The following is a 20,791-nucleotide window of genomic DNA, read 5'->3' as shown; positions in this document are numbered from 1 at the left end:
TTCGTCCTTTGGTTTTTTGTATATATTGCTTGCTGTAGATTATGTTTCGAAGTGGGTAGAAGCAAAGGCTACCCGCACTAATGATTCCAAAGTGGTTGCAGAATTCGTTAAGTCTAATATTTTTGTTCGCTTTGGGATGCCGCGAGCAATTGTAAGTGATCGGGGTACTCATTTCTGCAACAAAACGATCGCTGCAATTTTTAGGAGATATGGTGTCTTGCACAAAGTCTCTACATCCTACCATCCTCAAACAAATGGTCAGGCGGAAGCATCGAACCGAGAGATCAAATCAATTCTAGAAAAGATGGTCCGACCCGATAGGAAGGATTGGAGTGTGAGACTAGATGATGCACTATGGGCATATAGGACGGCATATAAAACACCCATTGGCATGTCCCCTTACCGATTGGTATTTGGAAAGCCATGTCATCTCCCGGTCGAGTTTGAGCATAGAGCATTTTGGGCGGTCAAACAATGCAACATGGATATCGAGGAAGGCGGAATTCAAAGAAAGTTACAATTACTAGAGTTGGAAGAAATCCGAAATGAAGCATACGAGAATGCAGTGATCTATAAGGAGAAGAATCGGATCTTTCATGACCAACAGATCTCTAGGAAGACATTCGTCTGCGGGCAAAAAGTTTTACTATACCACTCCAAATTGAAACTATTTCCAGGTAAATTACGTTCTCGTTGGATTGGCCCTTTTGTTGTAACTAATGTCTTTCATTATGGTGCAGTAGAGATCCAAAGTTTGAAGACGGAGAAGAAATTTGTGATGAATGGTCACCGTCTCAAGCCGTATTATGAAGGATTTCCAATTGAACGGGTGGAGATGATGCAACTGGAAGACCCGATTTGCTTAGTTTAAGCAAATTCTGGACTCCGTCTAGCCAAAGACGTTAAAGAGAGGCGCTTTTGGGAGGCAACCCAATTTTTGATTTTGTTGGTTTTTGTTGTGCGATTCGTTAAATATGTCGTTTCTCATCTGGGTATTGCTTAAATTTGATATTTTTCTCTACTATGATCAGGACAGGTGATCATGGCGTGCCCATGCGAAGAAGGCACGCATTAAAGTTCCAACTTCAAGGTTTTGGAAAAGTGACCAAATGAGGCAAAAAAGGCGAAATTTGATCAAAGATCTCAATACCTCAAATTCAGTAATTGTGGTTTTTGATGCATTAAAGAGGTTTAGAATGCATGTTTAGATCATTTTACATGTGCGTGAATGGTTTATTTTGACATAGAAATGATCTATGATGCATTTTGGGAAATTGGGGTATCATTTGTAATTATTCCAAAGTTGAATTTCTGCTAAATTTTGCAGCAGAAAACGCATTTTTTAATGAAACGCGCCACTGAATCGCGTTTTCAAATCTGCGCCTATAATTAAGAAAACGCGCCTTAAAAACGCGACAGGAAGTCGCGTTTTCTACCAAGTCGCGTTTTCCAGCCTGTTCAGAAACAAAAAACGCGCCTTCAAATACGCGATTTTAAGTCGCGTTTTCTCACATAGTCGCGTTTTCGATGCTGCAAGTTTTGTGAAAAAAACGCGACTTCACAAAACGCACCTTGAGGCGCGTTTTCTTGAGCCGCGTTTTCTGAGCACAATGATCCGACCTCGGATCCTTTTAAAAACGAAGGCTTGGACCACTTTTCAACTCTACTTTTCTTCATGTTGGCTTGTTTTTAGTAAGTTTAAGTTCTTCGATTAATGTTTGTGTGTTTTGTAGGTGGCAATGGCAAGAGTTCATGCAAATGATCTCAATTGCAAGGGTGTTTATATTAAAAAAAAAAAGGGAGTTTTCATGTTCAATTGCTGCATTTCATGCATTTAAAGTGTTTCATGTTTAAGTTATATTCATGCATGATCATATTAAATTTGAATTTTATTCAAAGAACATGAAGTAGGTTGAATGTGGAAGGTTGGCCAAGCAAATTTGGAGGAAAAACTGCAGAAAACAGCTTTTTCTGCAGCAAATCCGGCCATAAATCCGGATTTTGTCCAGAATGCTCAAAAAAAAAAAAAATTGTAGTCTTTCTTTCCTTCTTTTCTTCTTTCTTTCTTCTTTTCTTCCCCGCTGCTTGCCCTTTTTCCCCCTTTTCTTTTCTTCTTCATTCGCCGCCGCCAGAAGCTCCGCTGACCCACGGCAGCCGCGGCAACTGGCTCGCGCGCCGCTCCTCCCTGCCGCTCGTCGACGCTGCCCACGCCGGACGCCGCTGCCGCAACCGCCGCCCACCCCAGCTCTTCTCGCCGCTGCCTCGGCTCTCCTCGCCAAGGGTGACCACCAGCTCATCTCACCTCCTTCACCCTTGTCATAGCCACCGCCTCCAAGATCCACCTGAAGCCCCGAAAGCCGCGCACCACCAGATCCAGCTGCCGCAAACTCTTCTCTCTCACAACCACCACCTTCATCGCACCACTGGCTTCGTATGCACGCGCCTGCCTCAATCTCTCTCTATTATTTTTTTTCATTTTCTTATTTTATTATTGCAGTATGTTTTTATTATTTTTATTACAGTACATTTTTGAAAATTTTGCGTGTTTGGACTACCTGACATTTCTATTCCCTCCTTAGTTGGGTACTTCTGTGTTACTTTGCTTGTTTCTTTTCACTTTGCTTGATTTTTATTTATTTAGTAGATTGACTTGTGGTTAGTCGTGTGATTTACTTATTCTGCTGTACTTTGTGTCTAACTGTGGGTAATTTGCTACAGTTGTTTGTTCAATTGGGAGGTGCCTTTAACACTTAAATTTACTTATTGAAGTAGATTGCCTTCAATTGCCTTATATGAGAGCCTTTTGTCTGTTTGCATTTCAATTACTACATTGATTGGGGTGATTTTGAGGTGCATTATTATTACATTTGGCTAAGTTTGGAACCACGAGTGTTTATTGATTGCATTTGTTATAAGTGTTGAGATATCTGTATAACTTGCGAGTGAATGCAGTGTGCATTTTGTTCATTGAATTGATTTTTCATTTGTTAGTGCTTTGAATTTCTTGTTTCCATTATTCATTAGTAACTGTTGTCTATTGTGGTTTGGAGTGCAATTTGGAAAGAATGGTGAAACCACGATCTCGACCTTTTGACCTCCGCTTCGCCTCCTCCAACTACAGGTGCTAATAGCTGGCACCAGCTTCAGGGGAGTTTCGTTGTCCTTCTTCTTATTTTTACTGTTTCATTATCACATTGAGGGCAATGTGTGATTTAAGTGTGGGGGGGATTTGGGTTTAGTTTTGATTGGTGTTTCTTTAATTTGCTGCCTTTCTTACTAGTGTTTTGATGAATAAATGTGGCATCTCACTCGTCTATTGCTGGTTATGATTTATTCTATGAATTTAGTTTAAGTGGCAAGTAAAAGCATGTTATCTTGGTGAATATCATGAGTTTAATGACTTGGTGCAAATTGTGGTTAAATTGTTTAGGCAATATAAATATTTTACTAGCAATTGTTGTGTAGATTAGGCAATTGTTGATCTTAGTTCTCCATATTAGGAGATGACGTGGGCCATGATCTTTAATTATCTGGTTTTCTGGTGCTTTAATTGTGATTAATAAATGACCCTACTCCGCTAGTGTCGTCACCCAGTAACCGGGAGTCTTCACCACAAGTGTCGACTTTCGCGTCAAAAAGTGACTATATATATGAGTAGTTAGTCCTGAAGCTGTGAAGAGTTGAGTAACTGGGCTCTTTCATCTAAAAATGTCAGAGTTCACGTCAAAAGACTTGAATAGCTTGGGACTGAGCATTTATTAAAAAAAAAAAAAAAAAAAAGAGAAAAGAAAATAATAAGTAAGTTTATGATCATGTTGGCCTGCCGATCCTTGTTCTTCAATGTTGAGATTTTGATTTTCAGTTGACCCAATTGCTAACTTTTGCTAGTTTAATATTTTGATTTCTTAGACGACTTAGCCATGAATTGGACGAGTCTATGATTTCAGGAGCTAACCGGGAGAAATATGTCTTGACACTTAACCACTAAAACTTGATTTTGGGATAAGCGTAGCTTGGCAGTAAATGAAATGAGAGTTAGCCATTGTTGAGTTTAGTGTTCCCATGCTTGAGGACAAGCATGATTTAAGTGTGGGGGGAATTGATAGGGTGTTAATCGTTAGTAATTTTATTGTTAATTTTCCTTTTTATCATTGCCAAATATTGCTTTAATTTGCTTTAATTGTCAAAATATATTTATATTTGGTATTTGGATATAATTTCAGAAATTGGAGCAGAAACCTCTTGAGAAGATTATTGTGAAGCTTTACACAATTCCGGTGCAAACCAACGAAGAAGAATGGAATTGCATTTGGGAATTCAATTTGGCTAGACAAAATATCAAAGTTGGTGGGGACCGCAAATAAGTTGTATTGTCTAAAGTTTGCTTTCTTTGCACATTTGTGGTCTTGCTTTCTTATTTGTGAACGTGTGCACTTGGTCAAAAGAGAAACCGACAAACCATAGTTGGCTTTGCTTTTGTTTTCGGTGGAGTTGATTAGGTAGGGAAGGAATGTTTTCTTCTGTAAGCGTGGAGTGAAGTTTCGATTTGGCTTGTTTTTATATGTGGGAGAGCGGCACATTTCCGCAGCGGAGTTTTTCTTCTTCTCTTCCATGAGACTATTTTGATTGTATTAGACTACAGAGAATATAATTCTTATTTTTAATTATTAGTAAGAGATAAATGTCTTTGAGTTCAATTAAATTGCGTGGGAATTTTCTTATGAGGCGTGGCTAATCTTCTCCTCTAGTCAAGGATCAACGCGAAGACGCAGTCCCAATTATCTGTGAGATCTAATTAGTTTTTACGTGTTCCTTAATTTATTAATATTTGCATGTTTTCTATTTTAATTTCCATGGGATTATTTTGTTAATTGGATATCAAGGGCCCGATGTGCAATTTGACTTATTAATCTCCTGTCAAATTAATCAATTGAATCCGTAATTATTTAGTTGGTTAATATTAGTGACAACTAGTATTTTCACATATTAGGGGGACATGCAATCTGATTTAAATAACCCTCGTAGCGTGTTATTAATTTGGGTTAGGCTTTTCTAGTTTTTAATGCAATTAGGAAATTAGTTCCTACGGTCGTACCTAGGAGTATTTCCTGGTTAGGGGTAATCAGCGGTCGTACCTTGGTTATCAATAAATTATGGAAAAGCTGGTTGTTAGAGTTTATCGGCGACTATAACTAACCTGTTAATAAAATTACGTGAACCTTCTTTGCATCAATGATCGGATGAATGGACTGTGTCTGCGTAGTTGTATCCTTGGCTAGAATTTATTTATCATTTATTTAATTGCTATTTACAATTGTATTAATTAATTATTTATTTTGGTTAATTATTTTTAGTCAAATTGTTTAATTATTTATTTTTAATTTCATCTTGATAAAAATCCCCCGTGTCCCGAACTTGAAAAGAATCGAATTTTTTCCAGTCCCTGTGGATTCGACCCTACTCACTACTATACACAGAAAATTTATTTTTCTCGAGTAGGTATTTATTATTGCACAGGCTCGGCACCTGTCAATTTTTGGCGCCGTTGCCGGGGACTGGCGTTAATCATTTGTTTCTTTTTAAGTTAATTTTTTTCTGGTATTTTTCTAGTTTATGCCTCGCTCTTCTCGTACAGGCGAATTAATTTTCGACCCTGAAGTAGAGAAGACCGCGCGTAGAACGAGAAAAGAAACCAGGCGGCTCAGGGAGGAGCAATACGATATTGCTCCTCAGGAACTTGATCCAGAGGTTGAGCCGACAAATTTGTCTGGTGACAATTCAAGTGATTCAGACCGAGAGGAAGTCACTATGGCAAATGCACGAACACTAAGGGAGTTGGCTGCTCCTGATTTAAATCAGCAGCCCTTGTGCATTACTTTTCCACATTTAAATGATGACACTCCCTTTGAACTAAAATCTGGTCTAATTCATCTATTGCCATCTTTCCATGGTCTACCAGGTGAGGAGCCCTACAAGCACTTGCAAGAGTTCGACGTCGTTTGCAACAGTATGAAGCCTCCGGGAATTACAGAAGAGCAAATAAAGATGAGGGCTTTCCCCTTCTCTTTGAAGGACTCTACAAAAGACTGGCTCTACTACCTACCGCCTGGTAGTATCACCACGTGGGATCAATTGAAGAAAAAATTTCTGGACAAGTACTTTCCGGCGTCTCGAGCTGCGAGCCTGAGGAAAGAGATATGTGGTATCAAACAACACCCTAGCGAGTCTCTCTATGAGTACTGGGAGAGATTTAAGAAACTGTGCACCAAATGCCCTCAACATCAGATAAGTGAGCAACTGCTCATTCAATATTTCTATGAGGGGTTGCTTTTCAGGGACAGAAGCATAATCGATGCTGCAAGTGGAGGGGCGTTGGTGAACAAAACCCCTCGAGGAGCATGGGAGTTGATTGAAGGGATGGCTGAGAACTCACAGCAGTTTGGTTCAAGAGAGGACATCCCGACGCGTAGGGTGAATGAGGTGGAAACGTCCTCTATCCAACAGCAGATCTCCGAATTAACATCTTTCGTAAGACAATTAGCTGTGGGGAGTGCTTCACAAGTCAAAGTGTGTGGGGTGTGCACTGCCGTAGGTCATCCTACGGAAATGTGTCCACTGGTTCAAGAAGAAACTGCAGAACAGGTGAACATGGCTGGCCACGCGCCCGCGCCAAGAAAGCAGTACGACCCGTACTCAAACACCTACAATCCTGGTTGGAGGGATCACCCCAACCTTAGCTATGGAGGAAATAGGCAGTCTAACTTTGTGCCAAATAGACAGCAAGGACACCAACAGCAGTACCATCCTCGCCCACCACCACCACCACCCCCTTCAAACTCAAGTCCGTCCATGGAAGAAATGATGAAGCAATTACTTGCTAACCAACAAAAGACGGATTCAGACTTGCAAAGCATGAGGAATCAACTGGGACAGGTGCAATCATTGCAAAATCAAATGAATCAAATGGCCATAACAATCAACCGTTTGGAGTCCCAAGTTCAAGGGAAGTTGCCATCTCAACCTGAGACGAATCCAAAGAATGTAAGCGCAATGACCTTAAGGAGTGGGAAGGAAGTTCAAGGACCCGAACCCGTGATTTCTAAAGACAAGGACGAGGAACGGATCGAGAAAGAATTAGAAGAGGAGGACAGAGGTAACAAAAATGCAAAGGTACCCTCGAACCCAATTCCTATAGCTAAAACTAATCCACCTCCCTTTCCTAGCAGGTTAGAGAAACCAAAGAAGCAAGACAAGGAAAAAGAGGTCTCAGAGATCTTTCGCAAGGTGGAGATCAACATACCCCTACTGGATGCGATTAAACAAGTACCCAGGTACGCAAAATTTTTGAGGGACCTGTGTGCCAACCGCAAGCGGTTGAAGGGGGATGAACGAGTTATAGTTGGGGAGAATGTTTCAGCAATTCTACAAAGAAAGCTTCCACCGAAATGCGGAGATCCAGGTATGTTTACTATTCCTTGTAGGATAGGTAATACTTTGATTGGGAAGGCCATGTTAGACCTGGGAGCCTCAATTAATGTCATGCCAAAGTCCATTTATGCCTCCTTAAACTTAGGCCCTTTGAAAGAGACTGGGATAATAATTCAATTAGCTGACAGGACCAATGCATACCCTGACGGGTTGATTGAAGATGTTTTGGTAAAAATTAATGAATTGGTTTTTCCAGCTGATTTTTATGTGCTCGACATGGAGGATGAACACTCCCGTGATCCGTCACCTTTGTTGTTAGGTAGACCCTTTTTGAGTACAGCCCGAACCAAAATTGATGTTAATAAGGGTACTTTGTCTATGGAATTTGATGGTGAGATTGTTCACTTTAACATCTTTGAGACCATGAAATATCCATCCGATTCAAATATTGGCTCTGTTTTCTCGGTAAATGTTATTGACCCTGCTATACAGGAGGTTTTTGAAATTGAAGGCAGGGATGAACTAGAGGTCGTCCTGACCAGGCACTTTGAATCCGAAACGACCTCTAGGGTAGAGTTGAGTGAAGAGTTTAAATGCGTGATTGGATCGTTGCAAACGTTACCAACCACGAAGACAAGGTATGATCTTGCACCGATTTTCATACCCGAACCTCATCAAAGATTACTTCCATCTGTGGTGCAGGCACCTGTCTTGGAACTAAAACCATTGCCGAAACACCTAAAGTATGTATACTTAGGTGAAGGGGAGACACTTCCAGTGATCATCTCCGCGGATTTATCAAAGGTTCAAGAAGAGAAACTACTTCGAGTTCTTAGGGAACACAAGCAGGCGATAGGATGGACCATCGCCGACATCAAGGGAATTAGCCCTGCGGTGTGTATGCACCGAATTCGACTCGAGGAGAATGCTAAACCCGTACGGCAAGCTCAACGGAGATTAAATCCTCTCATGATGGAGGTCGTAAAGAAAGAGATTTTAAAACTGCTGGACGTTGAAATTATATTTGCAATATCAGATAGCCCGTGGGTAAGTCCAGTACAGGTGGTCCCGAAGAAGGCAAGGGTGACAGTGGAATCAAACCAAGAGGGTGAGCTCGTACCAATTCGAAAGCCCACCGGATGGCGACAGTGTATCGATTACCGAAAGCTAAATGCCGTCACGAAAAAGGACCATTTTCCCCTCCCTTTCATTGACCAGATGGTGGAGCGATTAGCATGTCGAGCTTACTATTGTTTCTTGGATGGATTTTCAGGTTATTTTCAAATTGCCATCGCACCCGAGGACCAAGAGAAGACTACTTTCACCTGCCCATTTGGAACATTTGCATACCGAAGGATGCCATTTGGATTATGTAATGCACCTGCTACCTTCCAAAGATGCATGGTAAGTATTTTTTCAGAATATGTTGAGAAAATTATTGAGATTTTCATGGACGATTTCAGTGTATATGGTGAAAGTTTTGAAAACTGTCTAGATAACCTGAAATTGATCTTAGTAAGGTGTATAGAAACTAATCTCGTGCTTAATTGGGAAAAATGTCATTTTATGGTTGAACACGGGATAGTTTTGGGTCATGTTGTATCATCTACAGGTATTGAGGTTGATAAGGCAAAAATAGATGTTATATCTACTTTACCTTACCCCGCGAGTGTGCGGGAAGTTCGTTCCTTTTTGGGTCACGCAGGTTTCTATAGAAGGTTCATCAAGGACTTCTCGAAAATTGGAGCACCCTTGTTCCAACTTTTGCAAAAAGATGTATCCTTCGAATTTGATGAAACATGTAAGGGGGCATTCAATAAGTTAAAGGAGTTATTGACCACCTCACCTATTATCCAACCCCCTGACTGGAACCTCCCATTCGAGATCATGTGTGACGCCAGTGACTATGCAGTTGGTGCGGTATTGGGTCAAAGAGTAGGAAAGGCAGCTCATGCTATTTACTACGCATCTCGAGCCTTGAACGGAGCTCAATTGAACTATTCAACCACCGAAAAGGAGCTTTTAGCAGTTGTTTTTGCCTTAGAAAAATTTCGGTCTTATTTACTTGGTGCTAAAGTTATTATTTTTTCTGATCATGCAGCTTTGCGGTATTTGTTGACCAAAAAAGAGGCAAAACCGCGATTGATACGGTGGATATTGTTGCTACAGGAGTTCAACCTGGAGATCCGAGATAAGAAAGGGGCGGAGAATCTGGTAGCAGATCACTTGAGTCGAGTACAAGTCGTCGAAGATGACATCCCATTGAGAGAAGCATTCCCCGAGGAGCATTTATTTTCTATTAACTCATCTTTGCCTTGGTATGCAGATATTGTTAATTTTCTAGTCACTGACAAATTTCCTACAGGATGGCCTAAGGCAAAGAGAGACAAGTTGAGGAGCGATGCAAAGTTCTACATTTGGGATGATCCTTACCTCTGGAAGCAGGGTGCTGATCAAATCATCCGTAGATGTGTAAGTGAAGTTGAATTTCAATCTATTCTAGCCTATTGTCACTCTTTTGCATGTGGAGGTCACTTTGGACCGAAGAGAACGGCTCGTAAGGTGCTAGAGAGTGGATTCTATTGGCCAACTCTATTCAAGGATGCCTACTCATTTTGTAAGTCATGTGATAAGTGTCAAAGAGTGGGTAATATCTCTCGTAGGGATCAAATGACTCAAACCCCAATGATTTTTGTTGAAATTTTTGACGTTTGGGGAATTGATTTTATGGGTCCTTTTCTTTCGTCCTTTGGTTTTTTGTATATATTGCTTGCTGTAGATTATGTTTCGAAGTGGGTAGAAGCAAAGGCTACCCGCACTAATGATTCCAAAGTGGTTGCAGAATTCGTTAAGTCTAATATTTTTGTTCGCTTTGGGATGCCGCGAGCAATTGTAAGTGATCGGGGTACTCATTTCTGCAACAAAACGATCGCTGCAATTTTTAGGAGATATGGTGTCTTGCACAAAGTCTCTACATCCTACCATCCTCAAACAAATGGTCAGGCGGAAGCATCGAACCGAGAGATCAAATCAATTCTAGAAAAGATGGTCCGACCCGATAGGAAGGATTGGAGTGTGAGACTAGATGATGCACTATGGGCATATAGGACGGCATATAAAACACCCATTGGCATGTCCCCTTACCGATTGGTATTTGGAAAGCCATGTCATCTCCCGGTCGAGTTTGAGCATAGAGCATTTTGGGCGGTCAAACAATGCAACATGGATATCGAGGAAGGCGGAATTCAAAGAAAGTTACAATTACTAGAGTTGGAAGAAATCCGAAATGAAGCATACGAGAATGCAGTGATCTATAAGGAGAAGAATCGGATCTTTCATGACCAACAGATCTCTAGGAAGACATTCGTCTGCGGGCAAAAAGTTTTACTATACCACTCCAAATTGAAACTATTTCCAGGTAAATTACGTTCTCGTTGGATTGGCCCTTTTGTTGTAACTAATGTCTTTCATTATGGTGCAGTAGAGATCCAAAGTTTGAAGACGGAGAAGAAATTTGTGATGAATGGTCACCGTCTCAAGCCGTATTATGAAGGATTTCCAATTGAACGGGTGGAGATGATGCAACTGGAAGACCCGATTTGCTTAGTTTAAGCAAATTCTGGACTCCGTCTAGCCAAAGACGTTAAAGAGAGGCGCTTTTGGGAGGCAACCCAATTTTTGATTTTGTTGGTTTTTGTTGTGCGATTCGTTAAATATGTCGTTTCTCATCTGGGTATTGCTTAAATTTGATATTTTTCTCTACTATGATCAGGACAGGTGATCATGGCGTGCCCATGCGAAGAAGGCACGCATTAAAGTTCCAACTTCAAGGTTTTGGAAAAGTGACCAAATGAGGCAAAAAAGGCGAAATTTGATCAAAGATCTCAATACCTCAAATTCAGTAATTGTGGTTTTTGATGCATTAAAGAGGTTTAGAATGCATGTTTAGATCATTTTACATGTGCGTGAATGGTTTATTTTGACATAGAAATGATCTATGATGCATTTTGGGAAATTGGGGTATCATTTGTAATTATTCCAAAGTTGAATTTCTGCTAAATTTTGCAGCAGAAAACGCATTTTTTAATGAAACGCGCCACTGAATCGCGTTTTCAAATCTGCGCCTATAATTAAGAAAACGCGCCTTAAAAACGCGACAGGAAGTCGCGTTTTCTACCAAGTCGCGTTTTCCAGCCTGTTCAGAAACAAAAAACGCGCCTTCAAATACGCGATTTTAAGTCGCGTTTTCTCACATAGTCGCGTTTTCGATGCTGCAAGTTTTGTGAAAAAAACGCGACTTCACAAAACGCACCTTGAGGCGCGTTTTCTTGAGCCGCGTTTTCTGAGCACAATGATCCGACCTCGGATCCTTTTAAAAACGAAGGCTTGGACCACTTTTCAACTCTACTTTTCTTCATGTTGGCTTGTTTTTAGTAAGTTTTAGTTCTTCGATTAATGTTTGTGTGTTTTGTAGGTGGCAATGGCAAGAGTTCATGCAAATGATCTCAATTGCAAGGGTGTTTATATTAAAAAAAAAAAAGGGAGTTTTCATGTTCAATTGCTGCATTTCATGCATTTAAAGTGTTTCATGTTTAAGTTATATTCATGCATGATCATATTAAATTTGAATTTTATTCAAAGAACATGAAGTAGGTTGAATGTGGAAGGTTGGCCAAGCAAATTTGGAGGAAAAACTGCAGAAAACAGCTTTTTCTGCAGCAAATCCGGCCATAAATCCGGCCATAAATCCGGATTTTGTCCAGAATGCTCAAAAAAAAAAAAATTTGTATTCTTTCTTTCCTTCTTTTCTTCTTTCTTTCTTCTTTTCTTCCCCGCTGCTTGCCCTTTTTCCCCCTTTTCTTTTCTTCTTCATTCGCCGCCGCCAGAAGCTCCGCTGACCCACGGCAGCCGCGGCAACTGGCTCGCGCGCCGCTCCTCCCTGCCGCTCGTCGACGCTGCCCACGCCGGACGCCGCTGCCGCAACCGCCGCCCACCCCAGCTCTTCTCGCCGCTGCCTCGGCTCTCCTCGCCAAGGGTGACCACCAGCTCATCTCACCTCCTTCACCCTTGTCATAGCCACCGCCTCCAAGATCCGCCTGAAGCCCCGAAAGCCGCGCACCACCAGATCCAGCTGCCGCAAACTCTTCTCTCTCACAACCACCACCTTCATCGCACCACTGGCTTCGTATGCACGCGCCTGCCTCAATCTCTCTCTATTATTTTTTTTCATTTTCTTATTTTATTATTGCAGTATGTTTTTATTATTTTTATTACAGTACGTTTTTGAAAATTTTGCGTGTTTGGACTACCTGACATTTCTATTCCCTCCTTAGTTGGGTACTTCTGTGTTACTTTGCTTGTTTCTTTTCACTTTGCTTGATTTTTATTTATTTAGTAGATTGACTTGTGGTTAGTCGTGTGATTTACTTATTCTGCTGTACTTTGTGTCTAACTGTGGGTAATTTGCTACAGTTGTTTGTTCAATTGGGAGGTGCCTTTAACACTTAAATTTACTTATTGAAGTAGATTGCCTTCAATTGCCTTATATGAGAGCCTTTTGTCTGTTTGCATTTCAATTACTACATTGATTGGGGTGATTTTGAGGTGCATTATTATTACATTTGGCTAAGTTTGGAACCACGAGTGTTTATTGATTGCATTTGTTATAAGTGTTGAGATATCTGTATAACTTGCGAGTGAATGCAGTGTGCATTTTGTTCATTGAATTGATTTTTCATTTGTTAGTGCTTTGAATTTCTTGTTTCCATTATTCATTAGTAACTGTTGTCTATTGTGGTTTGGAGTGCAATTTGGAAAGAATGGTGAAACCACGATCTCGACCTTTTGACCTCCGCTTCGCCTCCTCCAACTACAGGTGCTAATAGCTGGCACCAGCTTCAGGGGAGTTTCGTTGTCCTTCTTCTTATTTTTACTGTTTCATTATCACATTGAGGGCAATGTGTGATTTAAGTGTGGGGGGGATTTGGGTTTAGTTTTGATTGGTGTTTCTTTAATTTGCTGCCTTTCTTACTAGTGTTTTGATGAATAAATGTGGCATCTCACTCGTCTATTGCTGGTTATGATTTATTCTATGAATTTAGTTTAAGTGGCAAGTAAAAGCATGTTATCTTGGTGAATATCATGAGTTTAATGACTTGGTGCAAATTGTGGTTAAATTGTTTAGGCAATATAAATATTTTACTAGCAATTGTTGTGTAGATTAGGCAATTGTTGATCTTAGTTCTCCATATTAGGAGATGACGTGGGCCATGATCTTTAATTATCTGGTTTTCTGGTGCTTTAATTGTGATTAATAAATGACCCTACTCCGCTAGTGTCGTCACCCAGTAACCGGGAGTCTTCACCACAAGTGTCGACTTTCGCGTCAAAAAGTGACTATATATATGAGTAGTTAGTCCTGAAGCTGTGAAGAGTTGAGTAACTGGGCTCTTTCATCTAAAAATGTCAGAGTTCACGTCAAAAGACTTGAATAGCTTGGGACTGAGCATTTATTAAAAAAAAAAAAAAAAAAAAGAGAAAAGAAAATAATAAGTAAGTTTATGATCATGTTGGCCTGCCGATCCTTGTTCTTCAATGTTGAGATTTTGATTTTCAGTTGACCCAATTGCTAACTTTTGCTAGTTTAATATTTTGATTTCTTAGACGACTTAGCCATGAATTGGACGAGTCTATGATTTCAGGAGCTAACCGGGAGAAATATGTCTTGACACTTAACCACTAACTTGAAAAGAATCGAATTTTTTCCAGTCCCTGTGGATTTGACCCTACTCACTACTATACACAGAAAATTTATTTTTCTCGAGTAGCTATTTATTATTGCACAGGCTCGGCACCTGTCAAGCAGAACAAATCACCCGTTGATGCTTTGAAGATCAATATGGATGGAACGTGGGAAAAAAAAGGGCAGGGTAGAATTGGTTTAACCATTTTGGATGAGACTGCGGAGGTGATGGTAGCATTAGGAAGGCACAAGATAGTGATAACGAAACTTTAGCAATGATCCGTCCAGTGTAATTCAAGTATTTACACATTCAATTGCAGGGTTAATGATCAGGTGGCTAACTTAAGAAATTGATGGGCAATAGACTGGATGTGTCAAAGTTCAAGTGACTGGAGAATTATGCTAGGCTGCTGATTGCTGTGTTTTTTGATTGTTGAATTCACTAACAAGTTAATTTTAAAATTCCTTTACAATAAATTTCAGTTGAACTACAATAACTTAATTGGATAATGTCTCGATGTGCTTGCTTGTGCACGGATGTCAACCTTCATTTGAAAGCAAATTTTTACCCGTTACTTATGCATGGATTTGAAGGAGTCTTAATCAATATTTTTCAGTTTTGTGTTTTCCTGAACATTGGTTGATAGTTTATTTCTTGGGAGTGTGATGGTGCCATAGATTGTAACACCTATTTGAAAACTTTCGACTGCATTGCAACAGTTCCTCTGCATTATGTAGGGGTTATTATTATGTTATTCCTTTAAACTATAGCACCACTATCATTTTACTTGTTAACGTTATTTTTCTTGTCATTTTACGTAAAATTTTGAACAAAAATATCCTTCTCTCTAATGGTACTAGTATAGTGTTATTATCACTTTACCCCTTAAATTATAGTGCTACTATTAGTTTATTTTCTAATGTTATATTTTAGGCATTTTCTACTACTGCTAAGCCAATTCAACATATTAAATATTTTAAATGGAAACATCCTTCTGTTTTGTATAATTAAACAATAAAAAGTTAGAATGGTTTTATTCTTCTTTTTTTTTTTATACTAAGAGTACCAAGAAAGTAAAAGCAAAAGGGTTTTTTCTTCTTTTTTTCATTCCCACTAATACAAAGAAAAAGAAAAAGAAAAAGAAAAAGATATGGAAGAGAGAGAGAGAGAGAGAGAGAGAGAGAGAGAGAGAGAGAGAGAGAGAGACCACCAAAAACTCAAATTTGAAAAGAAGAAAAAATAAAGAAGAATCTAATATTTTGACCGTTTTAAAGTCATCGGAGTTGGAATTTGGTGGAAGGTAGAAGAGTGAGGAGTGATTTTAAAATAATGAGAATATTGAATTTTTCTCATTTTCTTTCTTAGAATTAAGTTCTTACTCTTTCCTCTATCTCATTTTCTTTTTGGTAACTAAAAAGAGTGAAAAAAAAAGAGATAAGAGCACTTGTTGATTTTTGAATTTGGTATCTCATTTTCTTTTAATTGTAAGAGAGGAAGCTAACTTCATCTAAAATTTTGCAATATGCTAAATTAATTTCATCAGTGGTGCCTAAAAAATAATATTAGGAGATAAATTGAAAATAATGTTATAGTTTATTGGAGTAAACTGATAACAATTCTAAGGGCGAAACATGTTTTCTCACTTGAGTTAACAAACTACATTACATTTGACAATTAGTTTTGTGGATAATGTAACTAATCACCCATTTACGATTGCAATAGCTTATCAAAAAAATACTTCACATAATAGAAGTTTTAATAAAAGTGCTTAAATGCTTTTAAATATATTATTTGGATATATAGTTCAATAAATACTTATTGTGTTTGATAATGTGCAATTTGAAAATTTTTAAATGCATTTATCTCTTTATTGAATTCATAATTTATAATTTAGGATAACATGATTAAATTTAACGTTTTATTTCTTCAAATACAAAAGTTATTCTAAAAGCATCAAATTTGATCTTTTACTAAAAGTGCTTTTAACTGAAAAAGTTTCGTTTCTAATTTTATGGGACGATATTTATCAAAAGGCTCAAAATTATTTTTAGCACCCAAATGGACCCTAAAAAAATAATCAACAAACTATGTTACATTTCATCATTAGTTTTGGGATAAAGTAAGTAAATAATAGCGCCTAATTATTTAAGGCATCTTTGGCTGAAAGAAACCCATCTCAAAAGCAGCTAAGTGGGCATGTCAATGTATCGGATCTTACCCAAATCCAACCCAGATTCAAGATACTTGGGTAGGATTTGGATTTAATTTCTCAAATCTAGACCCAAATCCTATAACAAGGTTGTGGGGCTAGGTAGGATCTGATTTTTTATGACCCATATTCAAATTCAAACCCATACCAGACTCTATTCAGACCCATATATATATAATTAAAAATATATATATATATTAGTAAATTTATAAAATATTCTAATATTATATGGTCATTGGATCGAATACAATAAGACTTCATAATTATTTTTTTTCAAACTAATCCTAGTTATCATTGTAATTAGTACAAACTATTTCAGGAAAACAAGAAAAAGTAAAGGCAAATAAATGAAAGATTGGACGTAGATATAGTAGGAGTTTTAAAAATAAATAGAAGTAGTCGTATATTCATTCAACTTCTTGAATATTAATTTTATTATTTGAAAATAAAAATTGGATGGTGTTTATATTTTTTTCAAATCTATATATTTTTACTTTAGTGTGTGTAAAAAAATAGAACCTATACTTACCGGATACCAGATCCAGAAGGATTTGGGTTTGAACTTATTTTTTTCAGACCCACAAAGATCTAGGGTGAATTCTCAGTTTATGATGGAAAAAAAAAAGAATTCTACAACGAGGGCGGTTCTTGGGTTTGTTTCCACAAAAGAGGGTCTTCGCATTCTGGAAATGCGAGCTCACTGAGCTCGCATTCCGGGAATGCGAGCTCACATTGAGCTCGCATTCTGAAAATGCGAGCTCACTGAGCTCGCATTGAGCTCGCATTCTCGCACTACATACCGCCAAGACCCATTTCGAAAAAAAAAAAGACAAAAGTGAGTGGGAGAAGCAGAACGCAATATCGAAACATAGCTGCCGAACATCAAAACAAAGATTTCGGAATTGTCGAACAGCAAAACAAAGAAAACAAATAACATGCACTTCATAAAAATAACTTATATAATTTTTTTAAATAACATTGCGTTATGAAATTTCTAAAATTACAGTTGAAATTGTAACAGATATTAATGACTATTAACTATTAGATTCTTATAACTAAAATTCGTCGGTGTCAACAAATAAATACGATTCATTAATAACAAAGGAAAATTAGAATTTGATAAAAAAAATTTATTTGATAAAAAAGGAAAAAAAGTTAGTATTTTATTCATAAAATATAGTCAATACCTTACATGTTAACAATTTCATTCTATTTTTTCATTGATATATGAAATAGAAAGAACTATGCATGTGTACTTTTTCCACCATTTAAATGTATTATAATAAAATAACGTATTTTCAACCGTACAATTACCAATTTTTTTTAATATAAAAGAAATATGATTTTTTTTAGAACACATATTTGATGACTTTAGGCACGTGCAAGTTTTAAAATAAAAAAATTTATTCCTCTGCTAATTACAGATTTTAAATAACATTTCTTTAACATTTCTCCGAAATATAAGATTTTAGTAGAGCTTTTAAAATAAGATTTTACTACCGACAGCATTTTAGTAAAGGCAAATTCTACAAAACAAACAACATTTTCTGAAAAAGATACATTTTGGTGGGAGCTCGTAAATTTCATTTTAAATTTTTTTTCTAGCAAGTTTGAATTTAATTTTCTGAAAGTCATACTTATAAATGCGAAATCTAACAAAAAAATTAAATACAATTTTTAGAGGTCAAATTTATCAAATGCGAGCTATTTGAAAAATTTTATTTAGCTCTTACTATTTTCTGGAAAAAATTTAATGAGAGCCCAAAAAAAAAATATATATATATATATATCAGGGTGAGCTCTATTGAGCTCGCATTCGTGGAATGCGAGCTCAATAAGCAGAGCTCGCATTTTGCGAATGCGAGCTCAGCAGAGCTCGCATTCGCAAAATGCGAAGACCCCCCCTACGGAATACCCAATCAAAATCACCCCTTTTGTAGAATTTTTTTAAAATTCATCACAAAATTAGAAATTTCTCCAAAGATCTAGGTCTAACAAAATTTAATAGATTTACATCTGAATTAAAAGAATTCAATCCAAACGCAACCCATTGACATGCTTACAGCCAAGCCATGAGTGGGGAACTTACATCCACTAGGGCCGGAGTCCTTCCTGTGATCACAACCCATATCAAAGGCAGCCATGATTGAAATACTCAGCAGGGCATAGTTCCCAGGCAAAGGGTTGACAGCCCATCTCAAAACTAACCATGTCTGAGGAAACTAGTAGTGCAGGAGTTCCCATAGAAGATCAACTCAGCGATCTGCCTGACGCCATCATCCACCACATACTCTCGTTCCTCCGGACAAAATTTGCTGCGGTGACTTCCGTCCTTTCCACCAGGTGGAGGTATCTTTTCTTAGACGTTCCCAAGATTGACTTTGACGAGCCACTGGTTTTCAAAAATCCTGACCTAAAAGGCAGACATGGTGTTAACAAAAAAGATGAATTGATGTTCGAGGCGGGAATCCGTTGTTTGGCTGCGAGACTTGATAAACTCATAAAACTTCCATAAAAGAATTTCGGCTTAGATTATTAGAGCTATGACATGGGAAAATGGATCTAATTAAGGTGTGGATATCTTCTCCACTCTGTAGCAAAGTTGAAGTTGTTGACATTTGCGTTGAACGAGTTTGCTACTGTGAGAGCTTAAAATCCATCCCACCTGATATATTTGGACGCAAATCGCTTGTAGTATTGAAATTACGTGAGAGTTTATCCTCAGGGTTCCAGAATTGGAACGATCGTGCTTCCACGTCTGAACGTATTGAGTTTAGCAAGAGAGGTGAGACTGCTCAGTAATACTCGACGTTGGGAAGTCGCTGTGAGATATCCATTGCTTGGGGATTTCCGGGTTTCTAATGTCAATCATCTTGATATTGAATTAGTTGATATTTCGATTCCTTTGCTAAAAAAGTTGGTTTGGAATGTTCCTATTGGAGGGGATCGGGTTGTTCTTAACACCCCGAATCTTGAGTGTCTGGAATGTGATTATCTTGAGCATCTGGAATGTTTCATGCCCACTAGTTGGCTCAACTTGCAAGTTGAAATCTTTTATTGGAGCTGATCTATGTTTTATTTCTTTGACTGAGGCTTATCAGTTTCACCAGCTCATTGATGAAATGTCCAATGTAAAGATTCTCCGTTAGTGGGGCTATATTATAGAGGTAAATTTCTTTTAATTGTGAATATCTGTAGTTTAGTGACCTTTTCTTGATTTTTGGGCTTACAGTACATATTTTGCTTCCATTTGAATAACTGTTGCACTTTATGTTATTTGAAGTGTCTCAATGAGGCAAATCATCTGCTACCTGAACTTCTAAATTTGACACACTTGGAACTATTGGCATGCCGCGTTGAAAATTGGAAGTGCTTGTCTGTGACATGGTGAGTTGGCCTTTGAACTTGGGTGATTTGAACGGAGTGGACCAAATGAGTTTTGCCTTTCTCCTTTTAAAAATAGGTAGAGATAAAATTATTTAATCTAATGTCAAGGTTTCGCTTTTGTCTTTTGATCAGTGCGGATAGGAAATTGACGGCAATATACTCCTACAGAATAGTGCTAAAGACAAACCTTGGTGTTTGGATGAGCATCTTACAGAAGTTAAAATAAAAAATTTCAGTGGGAGAAAATACGAGTTTCAGATAGTAAGATATTTTCTGAAGCATGGGAGTGTGTTGCAGAAGATGTCTATATATGCTTATGAAGGTGAATTTCGGGAAAAAGGCAATCATTCGTTAACGAGAAGTTATCAAAGTCGAGGAGGAGCTTCAAAAACTGTGAGGTTGTGCTTCATTAAGCGTATGGAGGAAACTTTTGTGCTTTAGATGCTCAAAGAAACACAAAATATCAAATTCGCTACTTCTGGATCCAAAAGATGTTGGCGCTGTTTTCTTCTGTATGATTCCAGATTCTGGACTTTAATGTTTCATTCTACAGATTCCTTCCTGTGAGCGCAATCTTCTGAACTATTGGGTTTTCGTGGTTTGACATATAAAGTATTGTGGTATTTTGGTCCATTTAAAAGCAGAGTTAATTACTTTTGCCCTTTTTGCGGGCGTTGATAATGTACTGGATGCCAAAATCATTAACTCGTTCTCTGAATATCTGTAGATGCTACGTTAACTTCTTCTTTAACATTATTGCTGTGGTTCTTTTCTTCCTGCAATTAGGTGATCATGAGATTGGATTCAGTAAAGAAATATTGAACTCTACCCATACTTTGCAAGATCAAATCTAAAAATATTAGTCAGTGCCAGTTCATATATGGTTTCCTAATTGTTGTTTGTTGTTTGGTACATTATTGCCGCCTATGCTCATTTGCAGACATTAGTGGCCTGTACGATTCTTCACTGCTGAGTGCTTTTGCAATTCTGTTCCGAAACATCGAAGTGGACAATGCTTTGTTCC

At 38.2% G+C, this 20,791-nt stretch overlaps 1 non-coding gene across 1 annotated transcript; it reads right to left on the bottom strand.

Annotated features, from left to right (window-relative positions):
* Positions 1–6,180: 6,180 nt before the first annotated feature.
* Positions 6,181–6,287, bottom strand: LOC140007137 (small nucleolar RNA R71). The gene has a single exon (XR_011814694.1). It is a non-coding gene; the product is annotated as a small nucleolar RNA R71 (small nucleolar RNA).
* Between the last annotated feature and the right edge of the window lie 14,504 nt (positions 6,288–20,791).

This window comes from Coffea arabica, chromosome 5e (genome assembly GCF_036785885.1).
Source record: "Coffea arabica cultivar ET-39 chromosome 5e, Coffea Arabica ET-39 HiFi, whole genome shotgun sequence".
Lineage (NCBI taxonomy): Eukaryota > Viridiplantae > Streptophyta > Magnoliopsida > Gentianales > Rubiaceae > Coffea > Coffea arabica.
This window is presented reverse-complemented; position numbering and strand designations above follow the sequence as displayed.